At 44.0% G+C, this 21313-nt stretch overlaps 1 protein-coding gene across 7 annotated transcripts in view; it reads right to left on the bottom strand.

The window, feature by feature from the left end:
• MAP3K13 (mitogen-activated protein kinase kinase kinase 13) overlaps positions 1–21313 on the bottom strand; it is a 68091-nt gene that overhangs the window by 33194 nt on the left and 13584 nt on the right. For 4 of the 7 annotated variants that reach the window (XM_031596566.2, XM_090147040.1, XM_090147041.1 and 1 more), the window contains one exon: positions 12208–12350. The exons of 1 other annotated variant lie outside the window; for it this stretch is intronic. The gene's annotated coding sequence lies outside the window, so the exon portion shown is untranslated. Of the gene's footprint in view, positions 1–4090; positions 4170–12207; positions 12351–14141; positions 14230–21313 lie in introns of those variants that run through there. 2 more of the 7 variants (XM_090147042.1, XM_090147045.1) reach the window with 2 other exon arrangements.

The raw sequence follows: 21313 nt of genomic DNA, 5'->3' as shown, positions 1-21313 counted from the left end.
TGAGCATCCATCAAAGACCAGTGGTTTCGTGTTCACTGCTTCAACAGCCAACAGAGCACTGATGCCCTCTGTCTCAAGCTCTTCAAGGATGCTGTGCAGCATCCAGCTGCCATAACAGGCTAAACACTGGCTAGCCTTTAATACCACTGAATTACTACTGGAGGCCATCTTGGATCAAAATTTAGAAGTGACTTTATGCTGGATGTATACCTCTTTTATCTTAATAGCTGCCTTGATGGTACAAAACACCTTTGAAAAGCCAGCCACAGGTTTCAGGGCCATTTCTCTCTCTCCATCCTTCAGAATTTTGCACTTTACTACCTCATTAAAGATCCACATTACATGACTAATTAACAATAACAAATTAAAGGATTTAAATTCAAATATTGCACAACTAGAAAAGCCAGGAGGACTTCAGAGTTCACAGACCCCTTGACAGCTTCCCTGGCATTGCCACGTGAAGCCACTAAGATTTCCAAGCACTACCGTGGGCTGTGCCTTGTAATTTCCCTTACAGAACAGGAACATCATATTTTCCTCCAAGGAGCAGTGTTAAAATTAATTAATGTCTGAGAGATCTTTGAGGATGAAGATCAATATGTAAGTGCTATTTTCAGGAATCCTACGACTGAATCAAACTCTCACTTGAATTCATGTGAGACATCAGCCCGGTCTCAGGTAAATTCACTCACATACTTATTATTATTTTTGTAGTAGGTATGAATTATTCAACATCTGCAAAGCATATTTGACATAAAAACTATACACAGCCTCCTCAGCTCTAGCAGCTTACGTGATTCATACCCAGCATTAAGGTAACTAAACAGCTGCAGATGAAAACAAAACAAATACGGGGGCACGTGCAGATCTTTGGCCATCCATCACCACTACAAGTGCTGGCACACAACAGGGAGAGCAGCACCCCTGGAGGAGCAGGCAGCTCCCAGGGGAAGCAGCAGCACCAGGCTGTGCTCAGTGAGCATCGCAGCACTTCCACAAGCAAATAGGATTACTCCTCAACAGAGCAGCGAGCACAATGGCCTGCTCAGGAGCCTCTATTAAACCCATCTTACCGACACGGAGTATGGGCTGGAGCAGCACCCAAGAGGTATGATCCTATTCTTTGGCCACAAGAGCTGTCTGTGATGGTAACACGATCAGGGCAGCACACACAACGCACAATGTCACGGGCTGCAGAATCACAGAGGAGAGTGTACAGGCCCTGTGTGCCACCTGGCATCCTGCAGGGACCTTCCAAGGCAACGCCAGCCCCTGGCTCACCCTGCTAGGTAGTTCTGACAGAGGAAGGGGATCTTCTCAGACCATGAGGACAGAGGTCAGGTGTTCCACATTCCAGGGGTAAGCTCCCAGCCGTGCATCTTCATTACTGCCTTCCGTGTCCTTCACAAGACCTGAAGGCTGCAAAGCGATGGGCTGGGGACAGGAGAGGACAAGCATCCCAGGAGCAAAGGAAACCTCCACCCTGAGACCTGCACTCCACAGTCCCGCTGCTGGAGGAAGCCCAGCTTCCCTCCATACCCCACGGGGCTCTGTATCTCCTTTCTTTCCTCACAGCACCCCCTCACCCTGCACTATAAACAGCAGGGCCGATATCACAGGTCTGACAGATGATTACAGAACCACATACTTTCCACGGAAAAATCCCTTCTTGACCCCAGCCTACTCCCAGTTGTCACAAGTGCCTTTAAGCCCACTCCAGCATGCAACATTTTGGTTAAGGTTGTAAACAGGGCAAGAGCACAGAGGTCAAAATGAGTATTCACAGGGAAGACAGCAAGCACACACAGTGTTTCTGCTTCCAGCCCACCTTGCCATAGCAGCCAGCTTGCCATCCAATCCAAAGCAGTGCATGGTTTCAGTGAAATATTCACTGTCCTTTTCCCCTACAAGAAGCAAAAGCGATTTGCTGAAGTGTCACAGCAAGAGCATCGCTCAGGAGCTCCAGCCCCAGCACAGGACATAAGGAGAGAAAAGAAGTGTCCTAAGCAGGCCAGGGCTTGCTGAAGTGTTCAACTCCAATCTCCTTTCTGCAAACACAGAGGTAGCATTTGCCTCAATTTATTCACTTTCATCCAATGATGTGCAGAAGCAGCCCTCTGCAATCCTCCTCCGCCGCTGGAACTTCAGGTGGGAGCTCAGCAGAGCTGCTAGATGCAGAGAACTGTGGGCACTGCCTGGCCCACCCTGTCCTGCACAGCAGGGCTGCAGAACCTGCACCAACATCAATCTGTCCATATGGCTGATGTCAGACCTGTTCCTCTCTTTTATTTACATATACAGATAGATACAGATAGATAGATAGACACAGATAGAAGCTTGTAAAATTCTCCCATTTTGGAAAATGTGACGACTATTTCCACAACTGAAGTGCCCCGAAAGAAGCACCAATTCCAAACAACTCCAGCCTCAGATACCTTCTCATATTTGCTCCCAGTCATTAAAAAAAGAACACAACAGAAAATAGTGCAAAACCTTCATCCTGTCCTTTCAGAACAGCGCCTATTTTAATAACTACCAATTGTGAAACCGCTTACCTATGAAGAGATCCTCAAACAAATCATGACTCAATTTGCTGATCCATCAGAGATAAGGCACTTACCAACTCCTCAGCACGGAATACAAAAGAGGAAGGTTAAAAAAGCAATGGGAGGAAAACGTGCCCCCATTAACACCGTACAGCAGAGCATGCTCACCAGATGCGCTGCACTGGGAGCTGTTGGCTAATTGCAGGCGTGGGGGTCACAGTGAATCCCGGCCATAGATGCAACCATCAGGCAGCAGGGGACAAAGACAGCTCTGAGTGACAGCACTGCTCCAGCTTACAAAGACCCAGAGGGCCCAGGAACAAAACCGGTGCAAGAGCAGGAGCAACCAGCACCACCAAAACATCATGTGTTTGAGTTTCACAGCAGCAGCGTGCTACAGAAACGGAGCTTCAAAAGGTCGCAGCCCTAGAAATAAAAAGCCACACAGCAAAAAGGACAGTAACAGAAACTTGCACGCCACTAACTTTCATTGCAGGATATCTGTGACTGCACAGCAGGTGTTGAGAGAGGGGCCACACCTGCAGCCAGACCTGCTCAATCTCTCCCATTTCACTTCTGTTCTTCTCAAATATTTCTACGTATTCTCACTCAAAATCAGTGCTCACAAGTTCTTCCCATTTCTCTCGTTGAAACAGACTGCCTATTGATAAAATCCATCTATCCAAACATACAGACCTGATGTCATCTTTCCCCAGATCAACCTAAAATAGCCCATTTTTCATTTACCGAATGGTTGGTATGATTAAGATATTGCAGCACAGACACCTCCCCCCAGGCTCCAAAAATAAAATTATAGAACAGCTCCACTCATTTCAGTGGGAGAAAACATGACATCATGCCCCATCCAGGTGAGCAAGAATATGACAAATCTTGCCCCCGTGAACTGATCCTTAACCCAAATGCTGCTCCCAGCTCCTGGTTTATTGGGGAAAGAGGAGAGTTCCCGGTGCCACGCAGATGGCACAAGCTGCTGCTTGCTGTAATAAAGGGAAAATTCCTAACAGGCTGCTAAAGAGAAAAAGCCATCTCTCCATCACTTCAGAAATGCATTTAAATTATTTACTACTGTGACACAACAGAAGCAGCATTTCATTAGTCCACATGGGAAAGCATCACAATTGCCTAGAAGGGAGAAGAAAAGAAAAAAAAAGGAAACAAAACAAAAACCACGATTGCCATTTCTAGTAATATTTATGACATTCCCTGCATATCCATTCTCTATCGCTTTTCCCTGCTTCCCCTTTAAAAGGGGGGCACAAGAAGATAACGTGCAGAATTGTAACTGAAAAATGTCTCTCAGACAAGCGAAAGGACAGGGCAGCTCCAGGTCTGTAACGCAGGGATGGATGAATTCAGGTTTCCCATTTCCCCATCCCTGCCCTCAGCATCATTTTTCAGCCCTATCACATCACAAATGCAACATCCATCTGTCCTTCCCCGATAAATGGCGAAACAGGAGCGCTGCCCATCAAACACAGACACAAGCACACGCTTCAAAACAGACATTTTCTCCAAATACTTACGAGGATGAAGGTTGCCGACGTGATGCTCCATTTTCTGGTTTTAAAAAAGATGGAAGGCAAGAAAAAAAAAAAAAAAGAAAAAGAAAAAGAAAGAAAAAAGGAAAAAAGAAAAAAAAAAAAAAAGGAAGTGTTGCAAAATAAAAGGAAATTCCACCCACACAATCCTGCAGCCTGCTGCAAAGGAGCACAGAAGCGTGCTGACGTCACGGATTCATGAATGGATGGAAATGGGGCTGTTTGGAGATTCGGCAGAGCTGGCTGGGGAGCGGAGGGCAGCCAATCCGTGCGGGCACCGCCGGCCACCTCCTGCCTGCCAGATCTGGGCAGCACGAGCCCAGCAGCCCCACGCCAGCAAGGCGGGGAAGGGATGCAAGGAGCAGGCTGTGCATCGCTGGGGTTGGGGGGAAAATGGCATCAGTGCTGCCATGCCGGGGAAGGAGCGGGCGAGGACATCCTCCTCTGCCTCTGAGCTGAGCTGCTGCCCCTGCGCACGGCTCGGTGACGGCAGCGTATCGAATAGCAGCCATCTGTTCTATGAATCAAGTGCATTTAGTAATCAGAAAAGGAGTTTGTTATCTCTCGGGTTGGTGTTTGGGTTTTTTTGTGTGGGTTTTTTTTTTTGTTGTTTTTTTTTTTTGTTTTTTGTTTTTTGAGGATTTCAAACCCTGGGTATTATTATTAAGATAATGAAATATAAGCATGCACTGGAAGGAAGCCGCGGGGAGAACAATAGGAGGCTTGTGTTTGATAAGTGATGCAAAGGCACCAACAAAATCAAAATAGGAGAAGGGACAGAATCATGCATTCAGCTCTCCCCAAACATTCGCACAGCAGGCAGACAAGCACCCAATGTCAGAAATGCTCAGCACAACTCCAAGCACACCGAGTTGAAGACGCGCAGCCGTGCGCAGGGAGCAGAGGACACAGCAGGGCTCCAGACACACAGCAGCCCACCGCCATCTTCATCCCATCCCACAGCCGTGCCAACACACGTCCTCAGTTCTGCACGCCAGATGCAAGGGCACTGCGCCATGTTGGAGGCCTGAGTGGATGGCAGTGTCCTGGTGGAGGCTCCAAGAGCAGCACCAGATCACTGATTGTAGAATTATAGAATCGCTAAGGTTGGAAAAGACCTCCAAGCTCATCCAGTCCAACTGTCCACCTATCACCAATACTTCCCACTAAACCACATCCCTCAATACTTGCGTTCTCTCCACCCAAAACCAAGCTCAGCCTTGGTTTTGCATCTCTGAGATAGAAGGGAAGGAGCAGAGAGACAAGCATGGCCAGGAATTAAGGCCTGAAGAAAAACCTCAGCTGCACATTATGTTATTGAACCATTTGGCATAGGCTGCCCGGAGAAGTGTGGGTGCCCATACCTGAAAGGCCTGGCTGGATGGGGTCCTGGGCAGCCTGAGCTGGTGGGGGGCAGCCAGCCCACAGCAAGGGTTGGGACTGGGCGGGCTGTAAGGCCCCTTCCTACCTAAGCTGTTCTATGATTCCATGATCTTGGGGGACAACATAACTCAGCAGTGTGATAAGAACCGTTTCTCAACAATTTGGAGCTTCCAGATTGTTAACAGCCAGGATTTCCACCTCCCATGCTCCTAGCCAGTAGGAAGCAACTAAGTCAAAATTGGATGTCCTGACATTTACCCTGTGGGGCACATTTTGAGAGGACGTCTGAGGCATTCCCATCTTTTTCTAAGGAAACTGGTAACATCCCAAAATCACGGGTGCAACAATAAAGCAGATCTGAGTTTGGAAAACAAAGAGTGTGCTCCTTTATACCCTGATACTAACTTCAATGGAAGGAGAACAGCCTTCCTGAAGGGTAACAGAGCCACACACACACAGAGAGTATTACACAGAATGCACTTACATGAGGAGATGGGTTGTTGTTTGCATGTGGTAAGACAGTAGGGTTATTTGTTGCTTTTTTTTGTTTAAGTGCTTTGACAGGGAGCCAGGGGCTCAGCAGATGGCCAGGATGGCACAGCCAGAAGGTAAAGCATGGAAGTTCCCTGCACACCCTCACCTTTTAGCAGCATCCAGGAGCTGGATGCAATCAATCCAACCAAAGGGCTGCCATGATATGAGTGCATCAGTGGGCTCCGAATGCAGTGGCAGCCACAATCATTTCAGCTTTGATTCGGGACTTCAGTTTTTGAATGGAGCTTTATAAAGCTGACCAGAGAAAATGAAAATTAATGCAAATCTCTCATTACCTACTTTCAAGATCAAAGAAAGCACACATTAACTTCTGCTAGGAGGAGATCTAATGAATGAAAACCTATTTTTTAAGAGCTAGAATTCACAAAAAATACATGACGAGGTTTCTATCCAGACAATACAACAGCTGCAGGTCAAGCAGAAAGACACAAAAGAAGCAGCAGTGCTGTGAAGGGAATGACATCTCCAAGGGATGTCTGCATGCCGTGACTTCTCACCACCTGGACATTTGGGTCCTGCCTTCCTTGTCCCCAGAGCTCAAAGTTCTGCTTTAAAGCCTTGCCACCATGGTATGGAAATGAGCTTATAGATTTCTGTGCACTTTTAGGACAGAAACAAAAATAGCAATTGCTTCCTTACCCTAAGACAAAATGGAATAAAGACAGATTGAGAAGGGGAGCACAGTACCACGCAAAAAGTGGTAGAAAAGGAGGAATATTGCCACAGAGCTAAAAACTCACAGGCAAAAATAGAACAGAAAATAATTTTCAGAGGTTTCCAAGGGTTAATTGCAGTGACATTTAAAAAACACCCGGCAGGATAAGTAAATGGGAACAAAACCCCAGGAGGGCTTCGATAGAGGAAAAGCACTTCAACATGCAACTTCAGATTTGCTTTTCCATGGTGCCCAGGGTCAGCGTACCAACACCGAATTGTGTCCTCGTCTCAGCAGCCCAGGTTACACCTTTACAAGTGCAAAGGTCCTGAACTGAATCCAAGTACCTTCACTCGGTATGAAAAACAACCATTGGCCTAAAAGCGATGGCTGCTTACAAGATCGTGCTGGTAGCCAAACAAAAGCATTAGAAAACAGGAGGGCTGCAATCAGTTATGTGCTTCAATAACACACATTAGCTCCTCTGTTGCACAAGTGGCGTGTAACTAACTACAAGTGGAGCAGTGTTAGAATTTCCCCACGTCTCATTCAGACACAAGCTCTGGCAAAAGCAGGGGGCTCTGTATGAAGTATCAGATGGTCAAACACGACCCTATGTTTAGTTTAATATTAAAGCAAAAACAGAATGAAAAAAAAACATACGGTGTATGACAAGGATATAAGCTACTACAAAAACAAAGTTCATGTGGGAGCACACAAGTGCTAGTGACAAATTCACAGCTAGAAAGGATACCTGAGTAACAAAACGGACCATTAGGAAACACAGCAGGCAAAGCCAGTGGAAATGGGTGCAAAAGAAAAGCTAAAAGTATTTAACAAGTAACTATTCACATAATTTATAATTTATAACTATAAATTTTATTTATTAATAAACTTGGAAAAAAAAGGTTGGTGGCCCTGTCTGTGGCAGGGGGTTGGAGATCCATGATCCTTGAGGTCCCTTCCAACCCAGGCCATTCTGTTATTCTGTGATATTCACTACATTTGTAAAAGATAGGATAATTAAGGACTTCTCAGCCAGTTAGCAACTAATAGGAATGTTATACAGTATCTGCTAGGCGTAGCACGTTAAAGTTGACACATCAGATTAATTTGAGCCTGGCTCTAAGATGCTCATTTAACAGGCACCTCCAATCCAGTGACCTTCAATTTTAATAAACTATTGGAAAACTATTGAAAATGCAGAAAACTGAAAACAACAATATTAGGCCAACATTCAAAAATAACGTAAGCTTGCTGCTTGTAGGCCTTGGTAACAGGACACTGACCTTAGGAAAAAATAATACTTTAAAAAAAAATCAATGTTTGGATGTAAGGGATGGCTGTGCTACATCAGAGCAATGCCAGTTCATCCCGGTGTCCCATCTCTGTTGGCACACAGGGAATCAGAAAAACTACAGCAAAAGCCAAACACTCACTCTGGCAAAAGCAGAAAATTAAGAGACTGAAGTAACTCGAAGGCTAATTTCATAACTACGTGGATATAAAGCTGCTTATAAATCCATTCAGCTGAAAGCCTAAGTATTTGCATAGATAGGATATCTAAAGGGACTCTTTATTGTCAAGATCTGAAATGTACAAAATGCTTGATTCCCTCCAACCCTGCAGGCAAACATTCCCCTTCTGAATGCCCTGAACGTCAGTGGTGGGGTGGGCAACAAAAATCGTATGTAAGCCTGGAGATCCTCTGGTGGTTTTTAAAATCTCAGAACTGAGGAGACTGTGGTCAATAATTCCTTCCTGCAAAAACAACTGAGAATAATTGCAATCTGACAGGACATGAGCTGTGGTGAGGCCTTCAGGGCTGTTCATGATTGAAAGCAGAGAGCTGGAGGTGGCTACGAACTCAGACACGCAGTGCTTTGAGAAAGTCACCCCCCATCTGTAATGCCTAACCAAAAACACAATTAAAGGGAAAGAAACGAGTACATTTTCTGCTTATTTTTCCCCTTGGAGGTCATTTGCAGAAATCCCTAGCAGAGGACCCATGAGAAAAGCAGATCCATTAATTTGGGGAAGCAGCCATGAAACAGTGATTCTCCCAGAGATCGCTCCAAAATGAAGTCTTCCATAACAATAATTAACACTAACAGAATTGCCAGCAGTGAGAAATGCTGCAAAAGTAATAAGAATGGATGATTATCGGCCATAAGAGATGCTTATAAAGCTGGCTAAGCTACAGCCATCCTTCCCTTCCCAGGCTGGGAGCTGCAGAGCACTGCTGGGCTCACAGGACCTGAGAGCCAATCCTCAGCACTAACATGTGGAAAGGACAGTCCTACCACCTACATAATTCCCACAAAAAGGCACTGATCCATCAATGCATAAATAGGAAACCACTGAGGAAATAATGAAACAATATAGGATGTTCTGTTCAGAGGGTAAAATCCACTTGCACAGATATACCAACAACTGCTGAGCAGATGTTCTGTAGAGAAGGATTTGGAGCTATAGAGAGGATCACAGAGTGAGTGCAAATTATAAATATCAAGTTGTCACAAGCAAGACAACTTTATCCAGTGACAGGAACATAAATTCAAGAGAATGGAAGTAACCAGTCTGTTCAGTTTTGGTAAAGTCTATAGTAAAGCCCATTTTTGGGTGAGGCTTGCCAACAAACAGAATCCACCACAGAACCATCAGGAGAGCAGAGCTGACAAGGGGACCTAATGGCTGAGTGGGCTGACTGAGGTTGCTCCATCTGAGCAAAGTAAAAAAGAGAAGACCTAGAACTTTGCAGGACTCCCTTCCTATGATGACAATGAAGTACTGAAAGCTCTGCAGCAAGACCAGAAGCTAAAAAATTAATCTGATCTTTTGCAGCATGAGGTCTTGCTAAATTAATTCTTTCCAGTCCTGCTGCTGTTACACAACCTCTTTGAGGAATATTACTCAGACTTATAGCAAAAAAATACAAAAAAAAAATCAAAAGCCCATTAAGGAAGCTGAATTCAAGCATTTGTAAGTCGGAGCCTGATAGAATGAGGCACTATTTTTGGTATTAACAGTTCTCTGTAGCTTTGTGATAAAGTTCCTTTGAGAACTGCTGATCTGCCCTATGTAAATACTCCTCAGACACATAAAACCTACTCATCATCCTCCTCCCAGACTAGCACCATGAAGCTCTCAGTGGTTTTTTCTTTACAGCTCACTGCTCTTTTTCCTTCTCCTCTTTCCTGTGGCATTTCTTCTGTTCTGCGGCTGCTGAACACAGACCCCAGGATCTTCTTGGTTGGTCTGAGGAATCACAACACAGAATTTACAAATAGTAATATACAAATAGTGATAATACCTTAAGCATTGGAAGTCAGGTTTAACAGATTTTTGGTTCAGAACAGTTAGATTGAGTGTCAAACTTGTCAGCAAGGTGGTTTTGACTCTTGCTTTCAAGAGTGGTGCTGGACAGCACAGAATCACGTGTACCAAGCTAAAGCAGGACACTCTCAGGAGGTGCTGCATGGCATATCAAAAGCTTGCTTTCTCAATTAAGTCATAGAGCTGTCTCCAAGGGACAGCCAAAAATAAAACGTCCCTCAAAGGGGCACATAAAAGTTAGGCAACGTCCCCATATTCATCTAAATCAAACCATCAGCTTTGCACTGCACAGGATTTTACCTATCCAGAGAATCGCAGAATGGCCAGGGTTGGAAGGGACCTCAAGGATCACGAATTTCCAATTTGCCACATGCAGGGCCACCAACCTCAGTAAGTTCTCAATAAGAGAAAATAAGTACCATGCTTGTAAACACAAGTGATGCCTATGTGAGACAGAAAAACATGGCAGCTGAAGCACTGACCCAGGACAATTCTGTCATAGCAGTCTATAAAACCTGCAGTACTTCACAAGGAGAGTAGAAACAGTGAGTACACATCCCCTTCAAGCTGAGGGCTGTAAGCCTGCTCAGACCCCAACATCCCAATTAGTAGTGAGGCAAGGTTTGCAGAAAGTACCTGTATCCTTTGCATAAAGAATCTAACAGTGTCAGGAAAAAAAAATACTGACAATAAGCTACATGATTACAGCATGTCTGGTTGACTTTCTCCCCCACTGCTCGTGATTTACTAGACCTCACATTCCTCCACAGAGGCACTTAAGGACCACAGAGGTCCTTAAGGCAGCTCTATTCCACCACTAGGACCCCATGACTGTGCATATTACACACCAAACCAGAGCACCTTTTCTATTAACTGAAGAAAATGAGATCAATAAAGACGCAGTGCTGATGAAGAAACTGATTAATTGTTGGTGAAGATGCAAGGGCAGGGTAGTTTATGCAACCAATTGCTCTCATTGAGATGAAATAAAGTTTAAAACAAGGGAGAGTGCCTTTCTTTAGTAAAATACTTCACCTTAATTATAAACCATAGCATGATAGAGACTGAACATGTGAATGCTTTGCCTCTACAGCACCCATTATTGCTCACAGAACAAGTAAGAATTGAGAGCTTTTATGTTATATTATTTTATATGCATCTCCACCTTTCCTGTTCCTGCAATCCTTCACACGGGTGGCTCAGTTACCTCCTAAAACTCACATCTCTATTTTTTTCCTGTATGAATTGTCTATAATAAAATTTATAGACCAAGGCTGTTTTCAGTCTCCTTGAGATTGAAAAGGTTTCTTGCCTTATGCATATAGCCATTCACAAACTGAAAGAAAAGCTACAATGATTTTACAGTTAAAGACAAGAATGATTCCTCAGCTAATATCTGTAGAGAAAACAAGAACTTTTTTTTTTAAACAATACTCCTCTAAGCATAATTCCCAAAAGATTATAGTACTACTTTACAATCTGCTCCTTCTCACAGTTCTCACATACAGCTCTGCACCCTATTTGAAGTGTTAGATACCTTCTTTTAATACAAAAACACAACAGTAAAAGCCCCTGATTGCAGCTGGTACTTGCCAAAGGGCAGCATCAGACAAAGTGAGACACACAAGCTCTGCACTACCTATGGCAACAGACATCAGACACAAAATCAGCAGCAAGAGCCAGCAAATCTGAGTGCCCATGGCACAGCAGTTACCTCCAGCAGTCAAGTTTGATATTACTATAGACATTAAGCATAATTTTAGAAACATTGAACAGTTGCTAGAAAACAAACAAATGGCTAAGAGCATCTTGTTCTAGCATTATTTAGCCTATAGCCTGCTTCTCACTTTTGAAGTGAATCAAGAGTAATCTCCACATTTTATGGAATTTCACTGGTGTGTCTACTTGTTCCCTCCTGTTCACTACAGACTGCAACTAAATCAGAACCCATTAGATGTCCTGCAACTACGCTACTGCAGGAGAGTGAGGTTAGCAGTGACATGGCAGTGGACATACTATCACACAAGATGGTAAGTTTAGCTCATCCCCACCTTTGAAAAGCAAAGCACATCTAAAATTTATGGGTAGCTGCAGGAGTGAGTGCTTTATTGTTTTGTGCCTGCTCAAGTTTCTGACTCGTTGCTACAGTTAAAGCACAGACAGCTGTGGGTACCTGATCATTTTTCCAGGTGCACTGAAAGCCCATGTCCCTTTGGCTTGCTGTACATGTGACTCTTCAAGTCAGATAAACCAAGCGGGTCCCTGAAGCTGCACCACAGATAATGCTCAAGACAGTCCAGCACCGAATTCTTCTCTCTAGAAAGAAAAGCAATAAGGAAACTCAGAATCCTATTGAACAAAAATCTGTTTAATTAAATGCTCCTAATACCCATCCAAAACATCCTATTAGCACACCTTGATGCTACGTGGTACTTTTTAAATGCAGCAGAAAACTGCCAAAATAAAGTATGCACTTTCAGAAAGGATGGAAGCTGGAAGCAGAAAGACCTCAGCACATTTAGCACATCCTTCCTTAGCATATTCTATAGTTCTTTTATGTTACAATGTTAATCTAAATTAAGAAAGCAGCTCCTACAATAGAGCTCGCACCTTCCCATGTTAAATGCATACATCTCATTCTGGATTGGATTTTAAAATAACACACTTTAAGATAATCTATTAATGATTTTTCTCACGTAATTTTATACCTACACTTCAAGTTGTTTCCCTATTTTTAAGGAAATTTTAGGAAAGGCACAAGCTGTTACAGTCCTCCATCATACACACAGCTCATCGTACCATCATTCCTCTTGCCATCACAACCATGCAAGCAAAGAAACTGGGACTTCCAGTCCTCAGCCTGCTGCATATTCTTCCCATCCCACAAAAATCTAAAGGATTGCAAAGCTTAGCCCAGCTCTTCATAAAATTAGAAATAATTAAGACCTTGAAATTGCCAAACAAGGCAAAGACTGAACTAATTGGTCTTAAAACAGATTTCCTCTACCTGCAGACCTATTTATATATGAAAACATAGATGTTTGCCATAATTTGTAAGAAACTCACTCAGTGGTTAAATTAAATCGATGGCCCCAAAAGTTAACAGCCACAGATTTTAACCACAGTTTTAAGGAAAAGAATGGTACATGTACATTCTTATGCACACACACACATTTATACACACGTGCACAGAAAGATGTGTTTTCCTACAGATTGCAGGTACTACAGATGAAACAGTAATACACAGTTGAGAATGAAGCCACATAAAATAGAAAAAGATTGCATTTGATTACATTATAGTTAAAACAGCACTATAATGGAGAGATATTCTTAGAAGACATGAGCGTGATGATGCCTGGAGCTGGCAGAATGCCACTGGAATATATTGTTGAATTTCACACAAAAATATGTCCATCTGAGACTTAAAACATCGGTTTGTAACTGCTAGCAGAAGTAGGAATTGTCAGAACTCTGGGGAGAAAGGCTTTGGAGACCTGAGGACTTTGGCCACCAGGTGAGTGCTGTTCCTCCAACATGGGGATTTACAGCACTTTGCTTTTAACAGCCTTTACAGCACTCTGCTTTTAACACATTGCCTTCTCAATTCAACCTGGGAGATTCTGTGTGACTGTAAGCCAATGCTCCTGGTAATAAATCAATCAATCAATAAATAACATGAATAAAACAAATACAAAACCACTCGTACGCAACAAAGAGAATCACATGATCTGGAAACAATTACAGAACACACCTGGTGATTAGATTTTTTCTTCCCTTTCCTATCAGCCAAGGATTTCTTTGAAGCTATTACTTCTCATCCCAACAAAATACCAGCAGAATGCTGAGTATCTGGATTCAAACACGATCCCCTACAGATGTATTTTATTTAAAGAACTGAACAAACAATACTATTTGCTTTGAAATTCTCCTACAAGTGGTGAAAGCAGAGCTGTGACTGTTGCATTGTATTCAGCAGAGCTCGGATTGCATTCCCTGCATCAGGTTTAAGATCTGTTAGAGATGCTGCTCACTGCTGTAGCATGGCTTTGTACTCTCATGATGGCCTCTAGCTCAAAACAGAAGATTTTGTGCAGAATAAATACTTACAGGGAAGATGCACGAACAGCACAAAAGCCAGCAGCTGCAGCTGACTTCTTCAGTCACCTTTGTCCCAGCCTGGCTGCTGGTCCCAGATTATTGCTGGTCTTTAACTACCCAGGCCTTGAAGCCCTGGGAAGTTCCTATCCCAGCTCAGCAAGGTGGGAGGGTTTGTTGTTTTAACCGTTAGCTGATAGCAGCTTATCAGCAAGTTTTCAAAGGTTAAACATCACATTTGCATGGCAAAGAGCACAGAAAGCACAAGGAAAACTTTGAATTTGTGTTACCCTCCCTGCTGCAGCAGGTTCCTCCAGCAAGAGCCAGGGTTCCCATACACCACTACCCACAGTGCCATCCAGAGAAGGAAGAGAAATGAAATTCTCTGTTCAAAAATCCATAGCCAGGACCAGCCCTGCTTAATTAAACCAAGTTACATATATTTCTAATTCATCCTGGCTGAAGCCACATACCAGCAGCAGCTGCCTCTCTCAATTACCAGCCAATAGAATCATAGAATGGCCTGGGTTGAGAAGGACCACAATGCTCATCCAGTTCCAACCCCCTGCTATGTGCAGGTCACCAACCAGCAGCCCAGGCTGCCCAGAGCCACATCCAGCCTGGCCTTGAATGCCTGCAGGGATGGGGCATCCACAGCCTCCTTGGGCAACCTGTTCCAGTGCCTCACCACCCTCTGGGTGAAAAACTTCCTCCTAATATCCAACCTAAACCTCCCCTGTCTCAGTTTAACACCATTCCCCCTCGTCCTATCACCATCCACCCTCATAAACAGCTGTTTCCCCTCCTGTTTATATTCTCCCTTCAAGTACTGGCAGGCCACAATGAGGTCTCCCCAGAGCCTTCTCTTCTCCAAGCCAAACAAGCCCATTTCCCTCAACCTTTCCTCCAGCCCTCTGACCATCTCAGTGCCCTCCTCTGGACCCGCTCCAACAGCTCCTCATCCTTCCTGTGCTGGGGCCCCAGGTCTGGATGCAGTTCTGCAGACGGGGCCTCACAAGAGCTGAGTAAGGGGGACAATCACCTTTGTTTCCTGCTGGCCTAACCTAAGTGAACAGAACCCCACAGTGAACAAACCTGTCATTTAAAAGTGTTTAGTGCCTGCCACTCTGTCCACTGTCACATTTTCAAAGCGTTCTGGCACAACTGAAATTACCAATATTAATAAGCACAGCCTAATTTAGCCCCTGACATATGAACAGAGCTCACAGTGCTTTCCTCACTCCACACATTCACCGGGTGAAGTCAAAGGCCAGGAGGTGCCACCATAGCAGCCCTGTACCTCCACCCAGGGAGAACAGACACACTTTTCCCACCATGCATCCACAGGTATGTCGTTGGCCCACGTGCTTTGTGGGGTCACTCCTTCTGGAAGCCCACAAATGGCTGTACCCACTTTGTGTTTCGCTTACAAGATGTGTCCCCAGCACATCAGCAGCAGTGGAACCTCAGAGGCTCTATGAGCACGTTGCCAGCTGGGAATAGGCCAATGTGCAGATAGCAGTGACCTGGGAAGGTGTGGGGATGCTGAGCAAGCCAAATTGGGCTGCAAGGTACACTGGCAATTTAGGCACTGTGGGAAAAGAACAAGCAGCTTCTGTACAACACCCATTAGTGTAAAAGGTAGGATAACACCATTCAAATCGATGTTGATATTGGAAGAATTCACCTATTTCGGAGGCAGCAGACCTCTGTATCAGCCCTTCTGCACAGGCAGCTGCACTGTGAGCATATAAGGAGAACTGCCCTGAAGGATGTGCCAATTGTACAGGAGAACAGCTGCAGGCAATCCAAGGGAGGCCTGGACCTGCCTCACACTTCCTGAGCATCTGTGAGCACAATCTTCATAGTTCACTTGCCTGGAAGCACCCTCACTTCTGCAGGTCCCACATCTACACCCAGTGCAACTCTAACAAACAGTCGGTTTATTAGAACTAGTTCTCTCTGGGTTCCTCTGCCACATTTGTGCTGATAGCATCTGAGGTCTCTGGATACATTAAGTGACGTGCCTGATACATGCTAGCTGTGTTAACACACAGCTTCTCCCTCTCCTCTCCTGAAGCAGTCATCACTAAAGTGCTTATTCTTTATTTCAGGAGCATAGGCTTCTAGCATCCATGCAGCACCATTTCAAGCTACAAAAAGGTAAATCAAAGAAGTAGACTGCCTCTACAGGAAAGATTAAGCACTTATGACATCCCCTGGTTCCTGTAAAAGTCTCTGAAACAATCCTCTCTTCTGCAAGTTATCTTTCCTTCTGGCATGCCCAATAAACAACCATTGTCAGGCTTCAGGCCACAGAGCAGTCTGCAATAAGATCCAAGACATCAAAAATACCTGACTGCTCCTTATAGAAACCAAGTCATTCAACACAGCTTACGGTGTCAGTAGGTAACATGCTGCAGCGTTGTGTATCTAGACTGAGGAGTAAGAAGCTCCTACCCAATTACATCACCTTGATGCAATGAGACTGCTAAACACATCAAGGTGCAAACAACTGAGGCAAGTAAGGACCTTCCCTATTATTTCCTTGAGTTACTCCTATCCTAAGGAATACGCTTAGACTGATCAAATAAGTTTATGAAGGAAGAAAAGTTGTGCATTAGCATTTCTTATGACTAAAATTGCTTATCCGAAAAAGAAATGAATACCTTCCCTGACCACTATGGAGACCTCTGCCTCCACTTTTCTTCCTTTTCTAGCTTCCACCTCTCCCAGACCACAACCAAATCATCATTACCTGCTTCTCTCCCCTCTGTTGTCAGAGAAGAGCCCATTCCCTTTCTTGTTTATATCTTTCTCACCTCAACTAACTCTTCTCACTGTTGGCAGGCTAGAAAGTAATAAACTACAAATGCTACCAAATCTATTGAAAGCTGTCCAGCCTTTGGAAATCCTCCATACAGCTAGTGCAGGTCAGTACAGAGTGCACACATTTTCCCTTTTAATAGCACAAATGGATGTCAAAGCACATACACTAATACCTTCTTATTTTGCACTTTTCTCAAGACTGGGAGTACATTTTAGAAGGTGACCGTGCATTTCAGAAGCAGGCTCAACCAGTAGATTTTTTCTTTCCTGTAGTAGTGAAAAAAAAAACTGAAAGAACAGAAACCCACAGCAAAACCACAATTAACCTACAGAAAGAAAATTAAGTGCTGCAAGCACACCCACATCAGAAGCCTCTTTTTCACTGCAATTAGCTGCTGGCAATAAGCTTGCAAAGCCAAGACAGCATCTAATGTCTTCCACAAACACCTCAGGTAGGAACACACTACTGCTGAGACAGCAGGACCTCAATTTTCACTGCTGGCTGCTTTGAACTTCCAGCTTCCCAAAAGTTGATGACTCTTCTTCCTACCTTTGTAGGCATGTGGAAAAAGAGGCCAGATCCGATGCTAAAAAGATATGGATGACAACAAAACACTGGTGTGCCGTGCTGTTCAAGTGACAGGAAACAATAAATCTTTATATTGGCACATTACAATATGATTATGCTGTAACTGCAACGTCCTGTGAGACAATCATGCTGTTTTCTTTTGAGAAACTCTTAAAATAAGATAAAAGGCACTCAGCAAATTAAAGAGTGTTTCTGTATCTCATCAAACATTGGTTAATGATCCTGCCTTCATACAGAGGCTGCAGAAGAGACACATCCCAAGGAAGCACCTCATCAACCAGTTCACAAAACACCTCCTGGAGCCCTGGCTTCAGTCGTGCTTTGTGATGTACAAATATATGGAGGATCCTTCCAGACCAAGCTCAAGGTGACCACGGTGACTCACAGATCAGCACTCAGTCCCAGAAGACACAGATACATTAATTAGTTGGAGCTGGAGAAGCCTGCAGCTATGCAGCATCTTCTGCAGTGCTTCTTGGGCACTAATGAAGCTAACAGTCACTATCAGAGCTGTATTTTACATCTTATTTCTTACTGAAGAGACAAAAAGAAGCCTCCCTACATCTCCTACAACTCACAATAGCAGCAGTAGCTCCATTCTTCCAGCACAGAACAGGCTGTAAATATTGGCTGAAGACAGTTATTCCCGCTGGGGACTGGTAAGTGACTGTAATTGTTGGCAGCAGTTGGGGGCCAGGGGAGTCTCTCTTGTGCCAAACAGCAGACAGAACAAAACACAAAAAAATGACTGCACCTTGCATACGCTGCAACTGCTGATCCTAGATCGTCTTGAAAGAGCCAGTCTTGAAATGCTCATGGGATTCTTGTGTTTGTGTTTAAGTTAAAAGAGAAAAAAAAAACATTTTAGAACAGCTCTACTCAACTACCAAAACTACTCAAAAGCAAAATGACTGAGAAGGTGCTCTGCCCTTTGTGTCTCACATTCAAAGCTAAGACAGAATCACAGAAGGGAACATCACCAAAACATCTGCAGACCTGTGCACAGGTCTGGTTAGGATTTTCCTTTCACCAAGAGAGTTCACTCCAGAAACACAACCCCAGCATGCTCTCAAGGTATTTCTGACTGATCTCAGTACATAAACTAAACACAAACCATGAACAGAAAACACATACACAGCACTGCTTAACAAGCACAAAGCTCAGCCACATCAATAAAGAATATCACATATTTTTGCCATTTTCTTCAATCAATAACACCCAGTAGCTTGTTTAGCTTTTCATAAGAAATCCTTTGCATAAGCTGATCGATATATAGCAATTTGTGGACAAAATAGTTGAAGTTCTGTTATTGAATATTCAACTCCTACCAAGTATCTGTGTTAGCTGGGTTGCAAACCTGAAGGTCAAAAGCTACATGTTGACATGGATTTACTGACTGGACTCCAAAACACTAAGTAATAAAGGGAGAATCCAGAAAGGCCAAAAGACAACTCAGTATATCTTCTGAAGACTACACCAGGGTTTCCACAGGAGGAGACTGCTGGCTGGAATATAAGCATGAAATAATCCTTGAGAAACCATTCTGTTCATCTTCTGCAGAACTGCTACCCGTTGTATAGGAAGATAACAAGCAGAGTTTGTAACCTAGTGAACTTTAGGGCTGAAGAGAAGGAGAGAAGTAGCAGGTGGCCTTTGAGATCAAGGTCTTTGCTACTGCAGTTTCAGTATGTGTTCTCTTGCTCCAGGCAATCACTTGCTCTCACACAATTCCCAGAAAGACCAAATTCTGCTTCAGAGGTCAAACAAAGCTCAGGAAATCTTTCCCCTCAAAAAAAAAAAAAAAAAAAAGTATCTTGGAAATACAAAGCAATCAGAACAATGTGGCTTTCTTCCCCCTGTCAAGTGCCCAAGGTAACAAAGGTAATCAAGATAAAGGCACAAAGTAAGACTTTGACTGCAGACACTGAGTATCTAATACAGGCACGACTTTTCTACCTTGGGCTTTGTGAAAATCATTTCAGATGACACAAACGACAATTTTCTTCAGATCATTAAAAGAGCCAGCCATGAAGAATGTTTAATGCTCACTTCTGCCTCCCCTCTGGGCTTGTCTCCTTTCCTCCTCTGTGTAAGTAACAGGTTGATCAGGTTCCTTCCTGCATGCATCATTGGGAGGCATTACAGAAACAGTGCAGGGAATAGCACGCCTTAGGAAAAGAAGGTGAAAAAGTTACGTTGAAAAGTGCTTGCCATCACTTCTCCAAGCAGCTCAGTGTCACTAGGCAGTTGAGGTTATTTACTGGCATTTCTCAGCTGCTGCCCCTTTTCTGCTCCCAGCACTGAGAAAACACCACCACTGTAGGTCCTCTGAGGAAGCCATGTCCTCTGCTGGTACCAGATGGGAGAGGAATGACCCTGAGAGGCTCAGCATCTTAGTTTCAGATGGGATGGAATTGTTTTCTTTAGAGTATCTGGTATGATGCTATGCTTTGGTTCTAGGAGAAAAACAACGTTGCTGCCACATGGATGTTTGTAGCTGCTGCTAAGCAGCAGTGTACAGAGCCCAGGCCATGTGTAGCAAAGGGCCCAAGGAGCTGGGAGGGAACAAACAGAATTAAGACAGCTGACTTAATCTGGCCAAAGGGATATTCCATACCATATGACATCAAGCAGAAGGAGTTTTGAAGAGGATGAGAGCTCATTCTCACTCTTCCACTGCTCAGGGGCTAACTGGGCATCAGTCAGGGGGTGGTGAACCATTGCTTGTGCATCACTTTTATACACGTTCATAAACATATATGTCATAATTACTATCCTCTTCCTTTTCTGTCTTAGTAGTTTTACCTCAACCCATGAGTTCCACTCTGAGGTTTTTTTTATTCTCTCCCCCATCCTACTGGGAAGGGAGGAGTGATGGAACGATGGGGTGGTGCTGAGCCACCTGCTGGGTTAAACCACAACACCCAGCTGTCAGGAACTGAGAAGAACTCTTCCCTAACAAACACAGGTCAGAAGAGCACATCCACCTGCCTCCCCCCTGCCCTACTGTACATTTGCACACAGTTTGCTCTTTTTCTTTTTAAGCACCAGAAAGAGTGAAAATAATTCCTAATCCACTCACATGCTTTGGCATTATTAGCCTAACTTCTGTTTTCGCTGCTAACTGCTCCTCACACATCTTGCAGTTCTGACTTCTGCTGCTCTTGTGTACTTTTCCCCTCTAACTAGTAAGAGTGAGAGCTGACGCTTCCCTCACCCCTTTTCCTCCTCTCGTTGAAACCTTATTTCCACTGCTCTAATAGTTCTTGACTTAACTAGGACAAGGAAAATTATTCTGGGCTCCTCTGCCCTAGCGGTGCGGCTATTCCATATTAACCATCCAGAGCACTCAAAAGTCACACTGGAGCCTCAGGCAACCATTCTAATGTTCCCTTCAATTCATAGTTTAATATAACCACCCAGTTTTACCAGACGTGTCTACAGCCATTGCATTCACTGCTACATATATCCACTTTCTTTTTGCACAGAAATTCTCCAGCATGAACAAAATTGAGAAAGTTCTGTTCGTGGCTATGCATGATGATGTCTGTGTGACAGCATTCTTCCTGAGAGGTCCTAATAAGCCAAAGAGATGGATATGTAAGTAGACCTTAACTTTGTATCATCCAACACCAATGTCACTGCCCTTTTATTTTTCCTATGGGTATAAAGTATTTCTGTAGAATTGGGTTCACTTCACCAACAGCAGAGCAGTTTGCAAAGCACTGCATGTGTAGCACTGAGGATACGAGCTCTTTTCAGAGCA

Source organism: Phasianus colchicus, chromosome 10 (genome assembly GCF_987193195.1).
Source record: "Phasianus colchicus chromosome 10, bPhaCol1.hap1.1, whole genome shotgun sequence".
Taxonomy (NCBI): domain Eukaryota; kingdom Metazoa; phylum Chordata; class Aves; order Galliformes; family Phasianidae; genus Phasianus; species Phasianus colchicus.
Note: the sequence above shows the minus strand (reverse complement) of the source record. Positions and strands in the feature narration are given on the sequence as shown.